We start from the raw sequence: 14,857 nt of genomic DNA on the forward strand, positions 1-14,857 counted from the left end.
CCCCACACTGTTACACCACCACCAGCAGCAGCATGAACTTTTGATAAAAGGCATGATGGATCCATGCTTTCCTGTTCTTTACACCAAATTGTGCCCATGCTGAAAATGAGACCCATCAGACCAGGCAGCAGTTTTTCAGTGTTCTGTTGCGCAATGTGAATTGAAGGCTCAGTTCAAGGCTTAGCTGGCAGGAGTGGCACCTGGTGTTCAAATATGCTCCTCTGCATTCATTGGTTGTATATAGTGGTTATTTGAGCTAGTGCTTTCTTTCTATCAGTTTGAAGCAGTCTGAACATTCTCTTCTACACTCTTAACCCTCTCAGGCTCAAATTAAACTTTTTGTTGCTAATGCACAACCAAGTCCTGCAGTGGTACTTCTGAGTAAAAAAAACTCATAAAATATGTATGTGGGGTAATCGGGTTGTTAGTTTTTAACTGTTGCAAATGGCAACGCCTGGGTCGAGAGGGTTAAAGCGTTACCAAGAGTGCTGTCACTGACTGGATATTTTCTCTTTTTTTAGGCCATTCTCTTTAAGTCCTTGAGATGGTTGTGTGGAAAAATCCCAGTAGATGAGCAGTTTGTGAAGTACTCAAACCAGTCTGTCTGGTGCCAACAACCATGCTGTGTTTAAAGTCACTTAAAGTCCCCATTCTGATGCTCTGTTTGAACTTGATGTCTTAACCATGTCTGCATGCCTAAATACATTGAGTTGCTGCCATGTGATTGGCTGATTGGATATTTGGGCAAGAAAGTAGCCAGTAAGTGTAGGTTTTATTTAGGGGTGCAACAATACTCGTATCAGTATTGAACCGTTCGATACAGTGCTTTCGGTTCGGTACGCATATGTATCGAACAATACAAAAAAATTTATTTATTTTATCAACTTTTCTTCTGACGATGCTGTCTGTGTTGAGCGCTCAGTGAATCTGCGTTCGCCTACTCCGCCTAGGCTGCACTGTCGAGTGCAGATCCACTGAGCGCAGCGCAAGCTAGCAAGACAGAAGCTAAGCTCGTAATTGAACCTCCCCCACCCTCATTCAGATCTGGCGTTTGGAACTATCTTGGTTTTCATGTGAAGCATGACCCTGATGGTAAGCGCGTCATCGACAAAAGTAAAACAGTATGGTGGATGTGCCACGCAATGCTCAATTGGTGGGAATTAGTGCATTAGCGCAGTTAGCTTGTTAACGTGTTGACGCCGTCCAGCCCCACGCACGGGGCGATCCGCGGTAACTCGTTAACGGAGATTTGCTGCGTTATGGCGTTAATGTCATACAGAAAATGTACAGTCTGTCACTGCAGAAAATCTTAGAATGGTCTTAGAATAATTTGACAGTGGAACATATGGTACATTCAAGTACAAGCCATGATCCATATGAAAATCCCACTGCTGTGAAGATCACGACTTCAGTAGCAGAAACGAGCCAGCTGAAAGCCAAACATATTGCCTATTCAACATGAACACACAGTTTTATGGCAGTAAACAAGTGTGGAGACAGTGGGTGAGAGTGAGAGCAGCAGTGTTTGGGATACATGCATTGTTAAAAATATGGTGGCTTTTGTTGGTCTTCATTTATTTAAGGCAGCTTAGCTGATTTTTAAAATTGATGACCGAGATTAGATGTTAGTATCAGGGTAATATACAGATGAGGTCTGAGTTTCTATTTTAATTTTCCACTCCCCAGTAATAATTAGTTCCTAAAACGTACTTTTAATTTGTGTACTTCATTTTCATCCTGTCTTTATCACCTCATAAACATAACCTTAAAATCTTTATAGATCCTGCTGCTGCTTCAGCTTTGTCAACAAAAAGCTTACCAACGATTGGAACTCAATATTTAATTGACATCGTATCAAAAGTTGAAACTTTAATTTAAAATATATTCCCAAGTTAGAATAGAGGCCTGTTTATCACTGTGCATGGAGAGCAGATGCTTCTGTTGCCTTGCTTTGTATATAATTTCAACTGCTGCTCAACAGCTTAGGACTGCCATCTTTTCATATTACAGAGGTTTTCATTGCCAGATTAGCACCCAGAGTCTGTTACTGTTACTGTAGTTTAAATCTACAAAAAAACGTGGGTTGGAGCAAATTAATAACTAATTAATATCATATGCAAACAGTTGCTCGTTTATATTCCTAAATATTGAGGTTCCTTTTAGTCTAGGAGCAGGTGGAAATAAATATTTTATCCGTGAGCTAAATAACTTTCTGCAAACAACTGAAATAATTAAAATGCATTGACTAGGGTTCATTGATAAATATCTAATGGCATCTTCCACATTCAATACTGACATTAATAGAAAGTGGTCAGCTGCTAGATTTGGGTGTTAAAACGAAATAGTTGATGTAGAATATTGATCGCGTTGCATCTCTCTCTTTCACAATGTATCTTCTATTCTGTCTTCTGCCCATCACCTCAAACTGCTGATGTCAGATGGCTGCCCCTCTCTGAGCCTGGTTCTGATCGAGTTTTTTTTCCTATTTAAAACTGAGCTTTTCCTTTCCACTGTCACCAAATGGTTCCTCAAAAGTAGTTGTTTGGTTCTTGGGGTTTTCTCTGTATTACTGTAGGGTCTCTACCTTCTTGTGATTTGGCACTGTGTAAATAAAACTGAATTGAACTGAAAGTGTATTACTGATTGCTAAAAAATCTTCTTCCAGGCATGGGTGTACTTCTTGAGAAGCAGTGCAAATATTGTATTTGCACTGCTCTCTGAGTAACTTCTAACTTCTTTCAGTCTAAAAATGCGTTTATAACTAAAGCAGCAACCATTCAGCGATTTATACCTGATTCGGTGTACCTTTTCACTGTCATCCACACTGTTTTCTAATCTGTTTCTAGCATGAGCTAATCCCTCGGCCTTTGACCTTTCAGTCAGTTCTGTTTGCTCACCGCTTGTTTGGTCTGCGGCGTTGTGCCTCTGCACCCACGACAACAAACACCCACGGATGCATTCACCCCTTTCACTCGACTACACACTGCTGCAGGTTGTCACGGCAACTGCATCACCGGCTGGTGAGTCACCTGAATGTTGCCATGGGAACTGTCTTGCTAGTGACACCCCCCTCCCCACCACTCCTGAGCAGAGGAGCAGCGAGAGGCTACTGTAGAGCCTTGTTTTCTGTGTGTTTGTCCCGTGCTCGACTGTTGGATCTTGCTCATCATCGACTGTTTGAGAGTTGAGAGTTGAACTGTCAGCACACACTTTAGATTGTGTGCGTGCATGTGATAGGTTAGTTGTTTTATGTCAAAGTGTTTTTGGGTGGAGAATTGCTCCACTGACGTAAAGGAATAGTGTGGGTGTTATATTTGTTCTCATCTCTCTGAGTGCTGTTACCTGGCCAAATGAGAGGGAAAGAGGGCCACACATACAGAGATTGGGAATAAGACTGAGATGTGAGGCAGAGCTGACTACATATCTATGGTATAGGTAAGCATGACAAGAAGGACATATTCACCTATAACATTGAGATAGTTTACATATAACATAGATAACTCCTTCCAGGTATCAGATAATGTGTTAATCCAGATAGACCAAAGGTAAGAAAGACTCTGAGATGGACCATGGACAGGTTATACATTCAGTAGAGGAAGTCAAAGGTTGACTCAGGCTGAGCCATCTCCATGAAAATGACACAGCAGGAGGGAAAATCCTGGATTCCTGCTCTGAGTCCAGTCACATGTCAGCCTAATTGGACATGGGTGTGAGTCAGTCTCTCTTTATCTGCCTCTGAGAGGAAGGATGTGGTGATCAAGGAACATGAGGAGGAAAGGGCTGAGATGAGAGGAAAAGGAAGAGCAGAGTGGGACTTGGTGCAATACACTGCAAAAAATTTGGTTTGTTCTTTGGTGTTATCATATTTAAGTTACTGTGTGGAGGTTTTGGGAAAATACTTAGAAAAGTTCATTACAACCACTGTATTTATTGCAAAAAAGAGCTTTAACAACAACAATAACCACCAATGCATAAGTTAAGGAACAATGTGTTGTGATTTCTAGAGGGATAGACAGGGGTTAGAGTTAAAGGGCTGCATTAAATTTAAAGGTATAGTTTTTTGGACAACCAGAAGTTTTTCTATACCATATGTGGTGTAGGATTGTGGAATAGTTTAACTCTGGAATTAAATCAATGTCCAAACATAACATTATAAAGAAATAATTTCCACAAGGTACAGGGATTTAGAAGGATGCCAGTCACTGGATGAAATATAAGTTCTATATAGATGGTTTATAAAGGTATTATAAGATAATTATTCTTTTTTTAAAAAAAAGCCACATCTTATTTTAAATACTGTTTTATTATCAAAAAAGCATTTATTTGCTGATATGTTTTAATAAAATTGTAATGAGCCTATTAATGTTGCCAGCAACATTAACAGGTTAGGCCTGTTTTCTGACCACAGTAACAACGGCAGAAGAGACAATTTTTTAACAGCACTATAAAAAGTTCTGGTTCAAGATTTGTTAAACTGGGGACACGAAATGAACGCTACTGCCTCAACATAAAATCTCCACACAGACGGATCAGATGTTACATATGCATTTACAGTTTGTGAAATTGTGTCACAGTCAAAAATGGTGCATAATTACTAGCCTATATTGTGCATCTGAAATTTTTTTAAAGTTAACATCATCAGCGCCTGTAGTGGAAAGCAGGTATCTGAAAATAGGAGTATTTCATAAACTCATATTTAGAAAATGACAAAGAACTTATTACAATTTTTTTATATTTAAGTATTACCAGAAACTCGATCTTTCTAAAAAGGTTCATTTGGATTTGGTTTATGGTGTCATACATACCTGGGGAATATTACACTCCTGAATGTCCATATTCATAGTGTCAGAGTACCAGATATTCATCCTAAAAAAATTGAAGGGTCTAGCTGGATATTTTTTGTAGTGTAAACCCTGCCTGATAGCCACCTGTCTTGTTATTGCTGGTTAGTGGTCTGCAGGTGTGGGCTGCTGCAGTCTCACAGTTGAGGAGGGGAAGATGCTACAATACACTCAGAAGCTTCAAAGAATCAGGGCGGTTTTATCAAAATTCATCTGCTGACTGTCACTCAGCCTAGCCGCTACAGAAACACCAGGGGCCTGTTGTCACTGAGACTGCCATCCCAAACAATTTCCTGCATTTCATGTCTTGGCTTCTTGAATTCCTCACCAACCTTTCATCTCTTTTTATTTTACTTTTAACTTTATTTTTTTCTGTCTCCTAAAGCACTTGTCAAGAGATTCTCCACAGAGTGTTAGAGGCGCAGTCCTTCTGATGCTGCGGTATTCATGGGAACGCGGTGTCCCTTTGCACAATATGCCCTCTGATATGAAAACTGTCACTTTTGACAATGAAGAGGCTGAATTATTTTCTTTATAATGCAAAGTACATGGAGTATATAGTTGCGCACGTAATCCTTTTATTCTTCGAGTCCTAAGGCAAGTCATTTTTTATTTTATGTCAGGATTATATTTATTCCTTTCTGATAGAATTTCCTTTGTTTTGAATGAGAGAATACATTTCTGCTGCACTGTTTGCCTGCAGATAGATTTAATGTACATTTGTCAGATTCGTTTTATTCATTTTTACATGTATACAGATTCAGATAGAAATACAACTGCTTGCCAAGTGTAAATTAAAACACTCATGCAGAGAGTGGAATGTAACAAGCTAGTAGGAGAGGCAGAAACATATCTGGTGTCACTTTCAACCATCAGATGTCTCAGTTTTCTTTTGTGCAGTTTCTCAACCTTAAATTATTCTTTTTTTGTTTAGTTTTTGCTCTGCTACTAAGAAGCACATTTATTAAGTTACTCAGTATTTGTAACTGTGACATTTAACCAGTTAAACAGTTCTGCAGTACTGGTAATCAGTTTAACAATCAGTAGATTTGAACTCCAGGAATGCTGCTGTAACAGCCCGATTGCAGAAACGCACAGGAGCACTGCAGGTAAAGTGCGATCCTGCAGATAGGAAAACAGGCAGCAGAGTGGTGAGGAGGGACCTGCGAGCGAAGCTTCCCAGCTTCCAGTCACGTATGGAGCAGACAGAAAGTACAGATTGTTGCCAAGCAGTAAGAGCAAAAGTGCTTCTTTTCTGCTATTGACTGACTTCTCCTAAGATAAATACACACTTGGTGTTTGTACCTATGTATGTGCTTGTGTATGCGTATAATACTTCACAGTCCTATATCCTATACATCTCTGTAAACTTTCCAATGACAAAATCAGCCGATAAACATGCAGGATGGGTATCTTGAATTTCTTTGAATTTTTCTTTGGTTTGTCACCTCTTGGAGAAATTTGTAATACTGTATAATTCATAATTCATAATTGTAATTATGAAATACGTTCATTTGACCAATTTTAACCTGGATCCTCAACTGCTTTCTATTGAAGCATGTTTCTGCAACTGAAAAAATTGTTTTCCATTCACAAGTTAAAATTTTGGGATATGATCGGAAAAGTCTGAATTAGATGTCTGAAAATTTCAACATTTTAAGTCAAACTTCTAAGAAAATAACTCCAAACTGGAGATGAACCTTTTTGAGTTATTAAGTTTTGAGATAACTCAAAATTCTGACTTATGTGTGGCAAATCCTAAAACACAATATGTTTAGAATGAGGCGACACAGGAATCATCATAGCTTTGACCTCAGAGGTCAACGTTTTGGAAAATCATCTCGGATTTTTAAATTTATACTATCCGGTCTTTAAGTGATGATGTGATGAATCCGGTGTTTATTAAGGCTGTTGTGTTTTAACATGTTTTAATGCTTTGTATCTTGTTCTATTTAATCTCAACAAGCCTTTAAAAACAGTCAGTGATCACTGTCGGCCTCTCTCAGTTTTTATTGCTGCTAGCCCGTGCATCAGTATATGAATGACTAACCTCGTATTGTGGATGGATTATCTATGTTGTTCTCCTGACTGAAGTTTGGTCCGTTTACAGCATCCTGCCATGCAGTTGCATTTGTCCCTAATCATCTGGAATCCTCGTGTCAACTTTTATCGAGTGGAAAAAAGTTAGCGTTCATCCTCCAGCTTCACTGTTTTTGCTAACATGGCTGTGCTGCTAGCGATCACGTAGCACATCATTATATACCAGCTAGCCTAGTTTGACCATATTCTGATTTCCAAAAAAGAGGACCCTTAGCTCAGTCATGAAGAACTTGCTTAAACGATGCCTTCTGTGTGCGGTTAATTAATTGTGAAATAAAATATGTCATATAGGCTTTTACAAGTCAACAAGTGCAAAAAAATAACTTAAAAACCTCTGGAATTAAATAATGCTACAGAAATAATGCCTCATCTGCATAAGAAAAATTACCAGTACTAGGTCGGTATGAGGGCTGGACTGGGACAAAAAATTGGCCAGGGCAGAGACCGGCCCACCAGGTATTATAGGAAAAGCCATAAAGCCTTTGAATTAAAATGAACGCTGTTGTGACAGTGGTGTACTGTCTTGTTGGTGTATATGTATGATTTCAATACATTTTACATCAGATAAAAACTTAGATTGTAAGATTCAGTATTTTTTATTAAAAGCGAGACATTTTAAATGAGAATAAGAAGAAAAGTATTTCTTTGTGCCCCCCTCTCCCTGTTAATGCCCTACCTGGCCCCCTGGCAAAACTTTGCTAGACCCGCCCCTGCACAGTTACCAGCTGTCAGCTACTTAGAAAAGGATCCTGGTGTTATTTGTCTCTCAGAAACAGTTCATAACTTCCCTTCAACTCATTCATGTCACCTAAAAGGTAAACCTGTTTCTCCATCAGCTTTTCAGCTCTGATGCTTCAGTAAGGACATCTCCTGGTTTCCCTCTCACCACATATCCAAACCGATATCATATCACTATCAGTAACATCACAGCACCTGCCCAGCTGTATAGAAACTGTCATGCTAGCTAGTAGGCAGTACAAGTTATTGTAACTTACTGTAAAAAGTCAGCACAACGAAAATAAACTCCACCTAAACTTGGGTTATATCTGACCCAGATAGACTGCAGGTCATAACTTCTTACCTGAAGTGAACTTTCAGTTCACCTGACACTCATCCACCTGCTGCCCTCTGTGGAAGCTCCGCCATAGACACCACCAAATAACTGAGTTAATTTTGCACACCAGCCAGCATCTGGCCAATCCACCACCTTTCATTGTTTATACCGTTACAAAACAACAACAAAACCATCGGCCGTAAAAACGAAAAATCACCATTGGCCCACCGGGCAAATGCCCAGTATCCCCGATGGCCAGTCCAGCTATGGTCGGAACGAGGGAAATTTCTTTTGCAGTTCGTCTGAAAAGATGCACTTGCGCTTTGGGATCGTTTAAACATCATTAGTCCCGTCTGTGAGCTCAGAACAAGCGCTCACAAAGCAGCAGTTCGGGGATGACGTCACACTCATGGGTCTTCTGTCGGAATACAGGAAAACCCGAACATTTTTATCAGTCTCGAAAATCCACCCGGACACCCCGAGCAGAACGTGATAGCAGAGGTGTACGTCTTAATTTTTTTTCAGAAATTTCTCAGTTAGAACATGGTATATCATGTTTATGTGGAAACTAACGTGCTAACTTCCTGCTGGCTTCTAACTCGATTAAACTTTATAAATCCTGTTTTCATGGATGCCTGGATGTTAAACTTAATTATTAAATGGTAAATGGCCTGTATTTGTATAGCGCTTTTACTAGTCCCCCCTAGGGACCCCAAAGCGCTTTACACACCCAGTCATCTACACATTCACACACTGGTGGAGGCAAGCTGCAGTTGTAGCCACAGCTGCCCTGGGGCGCACTGACAGAGGCGAGGCTGCCATATCGCGCCATCGGCCCTTCTGGCCAACACCAGTAGGCGGTAGGTGAAGTGTCTTGCCCAAGGACACAATGACCGAGACTGTCCGAGCCAGCACTTGAACCGGCAACCTTCCAATTACAAGGCGAACTCCCAGCTCTTGAGCCACGATCGCCCCTGGTAAAGCAGCCACACCGATAATTTGATTACAGATGAAGAATTTAGACAGTTTTTCAACTCTCAGCGATGCTGAGCGATGAACCTCGTTGCCTGAAGCTGTTTGATCCACAAGCTTTTGTCTAACAACAGATGTGTAAGCAGGTTGAGTGAGAACTTTTTACCCATACTGTATATCTGCTGCTTTGTATGGAGGTGTATGTCAATGTTAAGTTACATCATATTTCATTTCAAATTTCAGGACACAGAAAGTCACACGAATTCTGATTTGAGGGTTCACACTGAGGTCATGTGAAAGTGGCCTGAGGCAGATTGAAAAGATTAGATTCCTGGCTGCTCTGAGTCACATATGAGGAGGAAAAACTAAACAAAGCTCAGATTTTGGTCCTTTTTATCCCGCAGTGTGAGCGCAGCCTCAATCTGAACTTGCTCACAGTCTCATCTGGATGGTTAATATATAAAGATTGCTACTTCATAACAGTGTTGATTTTCATGATTTTCCCCTTATGTTACAGAAAGAGGCATTTTTAATGATGGTCTTGTCACAGCCATGCTTCATTTTTAAATGAGTTCACATTAGCCAGTCACAGGCATGCACACCGCAGCCCTGCTACCTGACAGGTTAATGAATGAAGTACTCTGTCTTTTAGTTTCTTACTCCCCCTCCCATATTAACTTTCACCCTCACTGCTCTCTGGTGGATAAAGCTGTGATGTTGCTGCGTCTCACCCCATTTATCGCACTTTGGTTGGCACTGGAGGCTTAGAGTGGCTAATGGCACCATGTACTAGCCCAGGGCTTCACCATTAAAAGGGTCGAGGCCCGTTGACTTGTTGAAAGAAAGGCAATAACGTGTCTTCCTCTTTGACACCCAGAGGAAATTGCTGTTGATATGGTCATACACTTTTTTTTTTTTTTTAAAGTTTCTGGTCTTAGCTTTAGATTCAAGCCTTGAGTTTTCTGTTGACTTACTTAGATTAGGTTGTTTCTGTCATATAGTTCTGTTTGCGCTCTATTGTAGGAGTAAAGAAGACTCTGTGGCTTTTCCATACTTTCAAGATCAACAGTGAGTTAAGATCTTTAAATACTTTTTGACTTCCCTGTTGTGGAGGCTTATCTTACAATATAATCTTTAAAACATATAATTATTTTCTAAATGTTGTAGGTATTCTAGTCAAAAATATTACTAAAAAGTTTCGATTTGGGATTTTCTTCAATATTTATGCAGACATTATGTTTATATGGGGCTCACAGAAGACTCATTTCACACCCTCAAATGGTGATTCCAGTAGTGAATCAAACCTTTTCAACTTCCTGTTGGAGAAACTACTCAGCATGATGGACAATCTGCCCTATGCCGTGCATGCCTCCCTGATTGGTCACCGTAGCACTCATAGCAAAAGTCTCATTGGCCCAAGGTGTAGGAATGAGCGGTAGAGGAGATCCTTTCTACTACCGAGCTATAGCATTTAGATGATGTAACTTGATATTTTAAAAATCTACACATGCACATCAACATTTTATCATATTATACTCTTGCTCCATCCCATCTGTTCATTACCAGATGGAAGGATTATTATTACTACACCATCACATGCAATTTATTTTATACTGCATTTGTTAATAGCATTAATCTAATTAAAATTTTAAGCCAAATTTCTCATAGGTAAGATACTGTACATATTGATAGTTGACATGTATTTTATTTATATGCATATTTATTCCTCTAATATTTCTTGTTTTATAGTAGCTGTGCTTTATAATGCTGTTTTTTAAACGTATTACCTTGGTTTGTATCGGAAACATTTAGGAAATGTTTGGAATATAATAACTTACGGACATTGTAGTTTGCATCCAAACATGAGGTCACATTTGGCGTCTGATCTCACTTTTACATTTCAACTATTTTTTTAAGTTGATCCCCAAATAATGTTTGTCTAATCAAATATCTGACGTGCTACCAATATATGATTTATACTGCACGACAAACTTAAAGTACATTTAAAAAGAAAGAAGACAAAATGAATATATAGAAAATATAATACTGTTCCCATAAAGCTAAATATTGCCCAGAGAGTGAGCTGCCTTGATAGAGGTTTGCATGCTGAGTGCTCTTTGTTTTTGCTGTTTTTGCTATCTGACTCTGTACACCTTATTGCTTCTGCTCCTGTTTCTATTTTTATTGCACCGAGCATATAAAAGGCACAAGAATTTCCTTTGGGATTAATAAAGTTCTTATCTCTTTTATTAATTTTTGTATCAGTATAGTCAGTATGTGAATAAATAAATAAATAACCTGAGCAGCAACTGTACTTTGTCTGAAATGCAACAGAAGATCAGCTGATGTCTGTTTATAGTAGAACTCACAAATTCAGCATGAACACAATTTCCACTCAAGGTGGGAACAATGGCAACTTCTGTACAAAAGGGCTATTCACAAAATATAAATACACTGAATGACTAAAAATACAGACCAAAAATAGTACTGAATTGGCCTCGATTTAATGAGGATCTTAAAGATTATTACTCTCAATTCCCTGTGTGGATTTAAAGTTATCCTAAGCTGAAACCCCAAACCACAGGGATTGGCTAAAGCATCTTTGCTGTAGTGCATGGGTAAATAAAACTTTCAAACTTCCTCTTTTTTCGATTCCAACTGTAGTGTTAAAAAAACAGAAGCTCAGCTGTAAGTTGACACTGACTTGCAAGGTTGCATGCACACACATACACTATACATATGAAATACCCCCAGAGTGGCAGAGAGGCAGAACTGACAGCCCAAAGAACGTGTCTAAAATTGACAGTTTTTGTCTTGTTAGATGACCAGGAAGTGGACAGCTGATTGAACGCTTGCGCACACCGAGAATTCACTTAGACACACGGGTCCTCTACAGGGTGCTGTAAAGAGCAGGGCAGCTGGTCTTGGATCTACACAGAGTTATATTTGAATATATCCAGGCTCTATTATAAGACACAGAAACTGTACAATGAAACATTTCGGCGCTTCCCAGTATCAAGGATGTGAACAGGTACAACATCCATCAGAGATTACATTTCGACACCCATACGCATGTGCACTTTTGTATGCACACTAACATACAAACATGTATTCTCTTTGGCAAGGACAGCTAAGAGTGTTTCCCAGGAGTGAGCCCAAGGCACATGTAAAGGAAGCAGAGTCAGAAACAGACACATTCACACACACATCTTACATCCATCATCAAAAACAGTGTTGACAGGCTTATTCAATAGGACAAAACCTCAATCCCTATCTATATATAACCCTCCTTCCTTTTTTCTCTCTCTCCCATTTTTTTTCACTCTTTATTTTATCTATTTACGCCCACATTTAAACATTGATTCAGCTCCAGGCAGTTCTTTTATGGTGCATGCGCGTGTGTATGTGTGCATGCGCATGCTCGTGTGTGTTTGCAAACATGTTTGATAGATGTGAGAGCATGCTGTGAAGCTGTGTCACTTTCCCCCTGCAGGACAGATGTGCCTGCGTGATTGTGTGGCTTCACGTCTGCAGCCAGACTGTTGAAAAATCAAAATCAAAATAGGATGGAAGATGGTAGCAATTTCTAAACCAGGATCAGACATTTTTGGTTTTAAAGCTGCTTCACAATAAAACTGGTAACTTCAGGTTGCTGGAGTATATAGAAAATCTTCCATGAAAAGAAATACAGTTCTTTTATTTATTTATTTAGTATTTAAGGACTTCAGGGAGTTTTAGCTGCGTCTGGAAATGGTCTCTTATGAGGTTTACATCTTTGCAAATCGTGTTTCTCTCTGTTGCTCGATTATTGTTCCTGCTAGCATTTTCTCAGTGTTTATGATTTCTTCTCTAATGAGCCTCATTCTTTTGTGTTACTGTGAAAATTGGTCCTACTTGCTGTTTTTCTGGATTCTTGTTAAAATGCTGTTTGGTAGATTTTTGAAAAATCTTAAGTTATTAGATGTCAATAAAGAATATGCAATTATTTCCACAAGAGGCAAATTTACCTCTGTACACCATCACAGTAGATTTTAAACCAAACAAGAAACAGTGCTTCATTTTTAGGAGCTTAAAAAAAATTGGACGAATGACTGATAAGCAGTTGTGTGGCAAGGTGAGACCTGCTCTATAATTGTACGACAGACTGAACTGATTGAAGATCCGAAGTTGGGTCCAATTATATTTGCTTTTGGTAGCTTTTTACTGGATACAAGGCCCAGAGAGATGTTGATAAGAGTGAGAGGCCATCATTTTCAATCAGAGAGATGCCAAAGCTTTAGAAGTGGCGCAACCCACAGTGTGGATATAATGCAGTGCGGTGGATCTTATGTTAAAGCGTGAGCTCGTATTACTGTCAGTGGAACTGGCTTACTAGTATTTACTGATGATCTGACTGCTGATAGAAGTACCGGTAGCTGGATGAAATGTCAGATTTAGCCAAATGGATAATGACCTAAAGTGTACTGAAAAAGGATCCCAAGAGTTTCTCAGAATATATAAGAAATGATATATTCTTTCTGTGTGGTTGTTAAATGTTAAAAACAGATGGCAACAGTGTTTATCAGCTAAGACCAGCTACACTGAATGACTGTAAATGGCTTCATCTCAAACTTATAATCCAGGGCAGAAGCTTCATTTGATACACCAGACACCGTATCTGCTGTATTTTATTTCTTCTCTATTTGGCTCACTTTAATTTTGGGCTGATTTCAACCTTTTAGACTGAATATTGTTCCACCAGGAATGTCTTCAGGGATCTAATGCATCTGCTGCTATCCTTTTTTTCTTATTGCTTTCTCAAAAGTTACCATGTTCTTTTTAATTATTAAAAAATTCTGTCATAATAAGTAACAAAAAAATGTAGAGTTTACTTTCAATTACAGTAAAAAGATTTGGTACCTCTTCTTGCTTTTTTTTTTTCCACATGAAGATTAGAATTCCTCCTCTGCAGGCTGACATCCTGGTAAATGTAAAGTAAAGGCGTTTGTCGCTCATTAAATTACAGGACGCTGTATGTGTCATTATGCAAAACATCAGCAGCAGCCCCACATTTCTCCCTTTTTTATACATTTGTTCTTTTTGAATAGGTGAAGATGATTTGTGGGAGTTGTGAAAAATCACACCATCAACGACATCCAAGTTGAAACAACAACAGGGAGCACTGCTTTTATTTCAGTTTCCATTTGAAATGAGCTAAGTGGACCTGCCACATAATTAAAAGTTATGCGATTATCTTGTAAGAATGCAGTGTTCTGCTGGGACACCGTGCGTCTGGGCATTCATATCAAAGTTACCCACCTTAACATTGTTGCAGCCCAAGCAGATGGCAGCACTCTCCCTACATAGGAGCAAAAATAATCAATCCGCAGAACTAATTAATTCATCCAATCCAGGATGCACAGGAACAAGCCTGAAACACTACCAGAGGTCCAATGCCAGATGCCACAGGACACCACCACAGAGCTGCTGGCCCATTTTAGAACATGCTAGAGCTCTATTGGTGGCACAAGTGGGGGTGGGGGGGTCGTACATACACGTAGTAGGCACGTGGCTTTAATGTTGTCGCTTTAGTTAAGAAACAATCCCTGGAAATCAGATGAAATATATAATTCTGTTCTTAGTGCTGTTGTGTCAGTGTGTACATGTATGCACACTTGTGAGGTAATAGTCCCGACTGGGTCTCACACCTTAATTGGATGATATTCTGGCATCTGATCGAGTCCGTGTAGGCTGGTGGTAACTGACAGAAAACATCTAGCGAGTGTGTGTGTGTGTGTGTGTGTGTCTGATGACAATATTGCGAGAAAGCTGTCTGGGTATTGTGTCTCTTCCAGTTGAGTAAGACAAATGCTTTCTCCCACTGAAAGTTAATTCAGTCGACTTCAGCACT

At 39.4% G+C, this 14,857-nt stretch overlaps 1 protein-coding gene across 1 annotated transcript in view; it reads left to right on the forward strand.

The window, feature by feature from the left end:
- The window catches only part of anks1b (ankyrin repeat and sterile alpha motif domain containing 1B), a 272,044-nt gene that overhangs the window by 149,742 nt on the left and 107,445 nt on the right, over positions 1-14,857 (forward strand).

The sequence above is a fragment of the Aulonocara stuartgranti genome, assembly GCF_965226115.1.
Source record: "Aulonocara stuartgranti genome assembly, chromosome: 17".
Classification (NCBI taxonomy): domain Eukaryota; kingdom Metazoa; phylum Chordata; class Actinopteri; order Cichliformes; family Cichlidae; genus Aulonocara; species Aulonocara stuartgranti.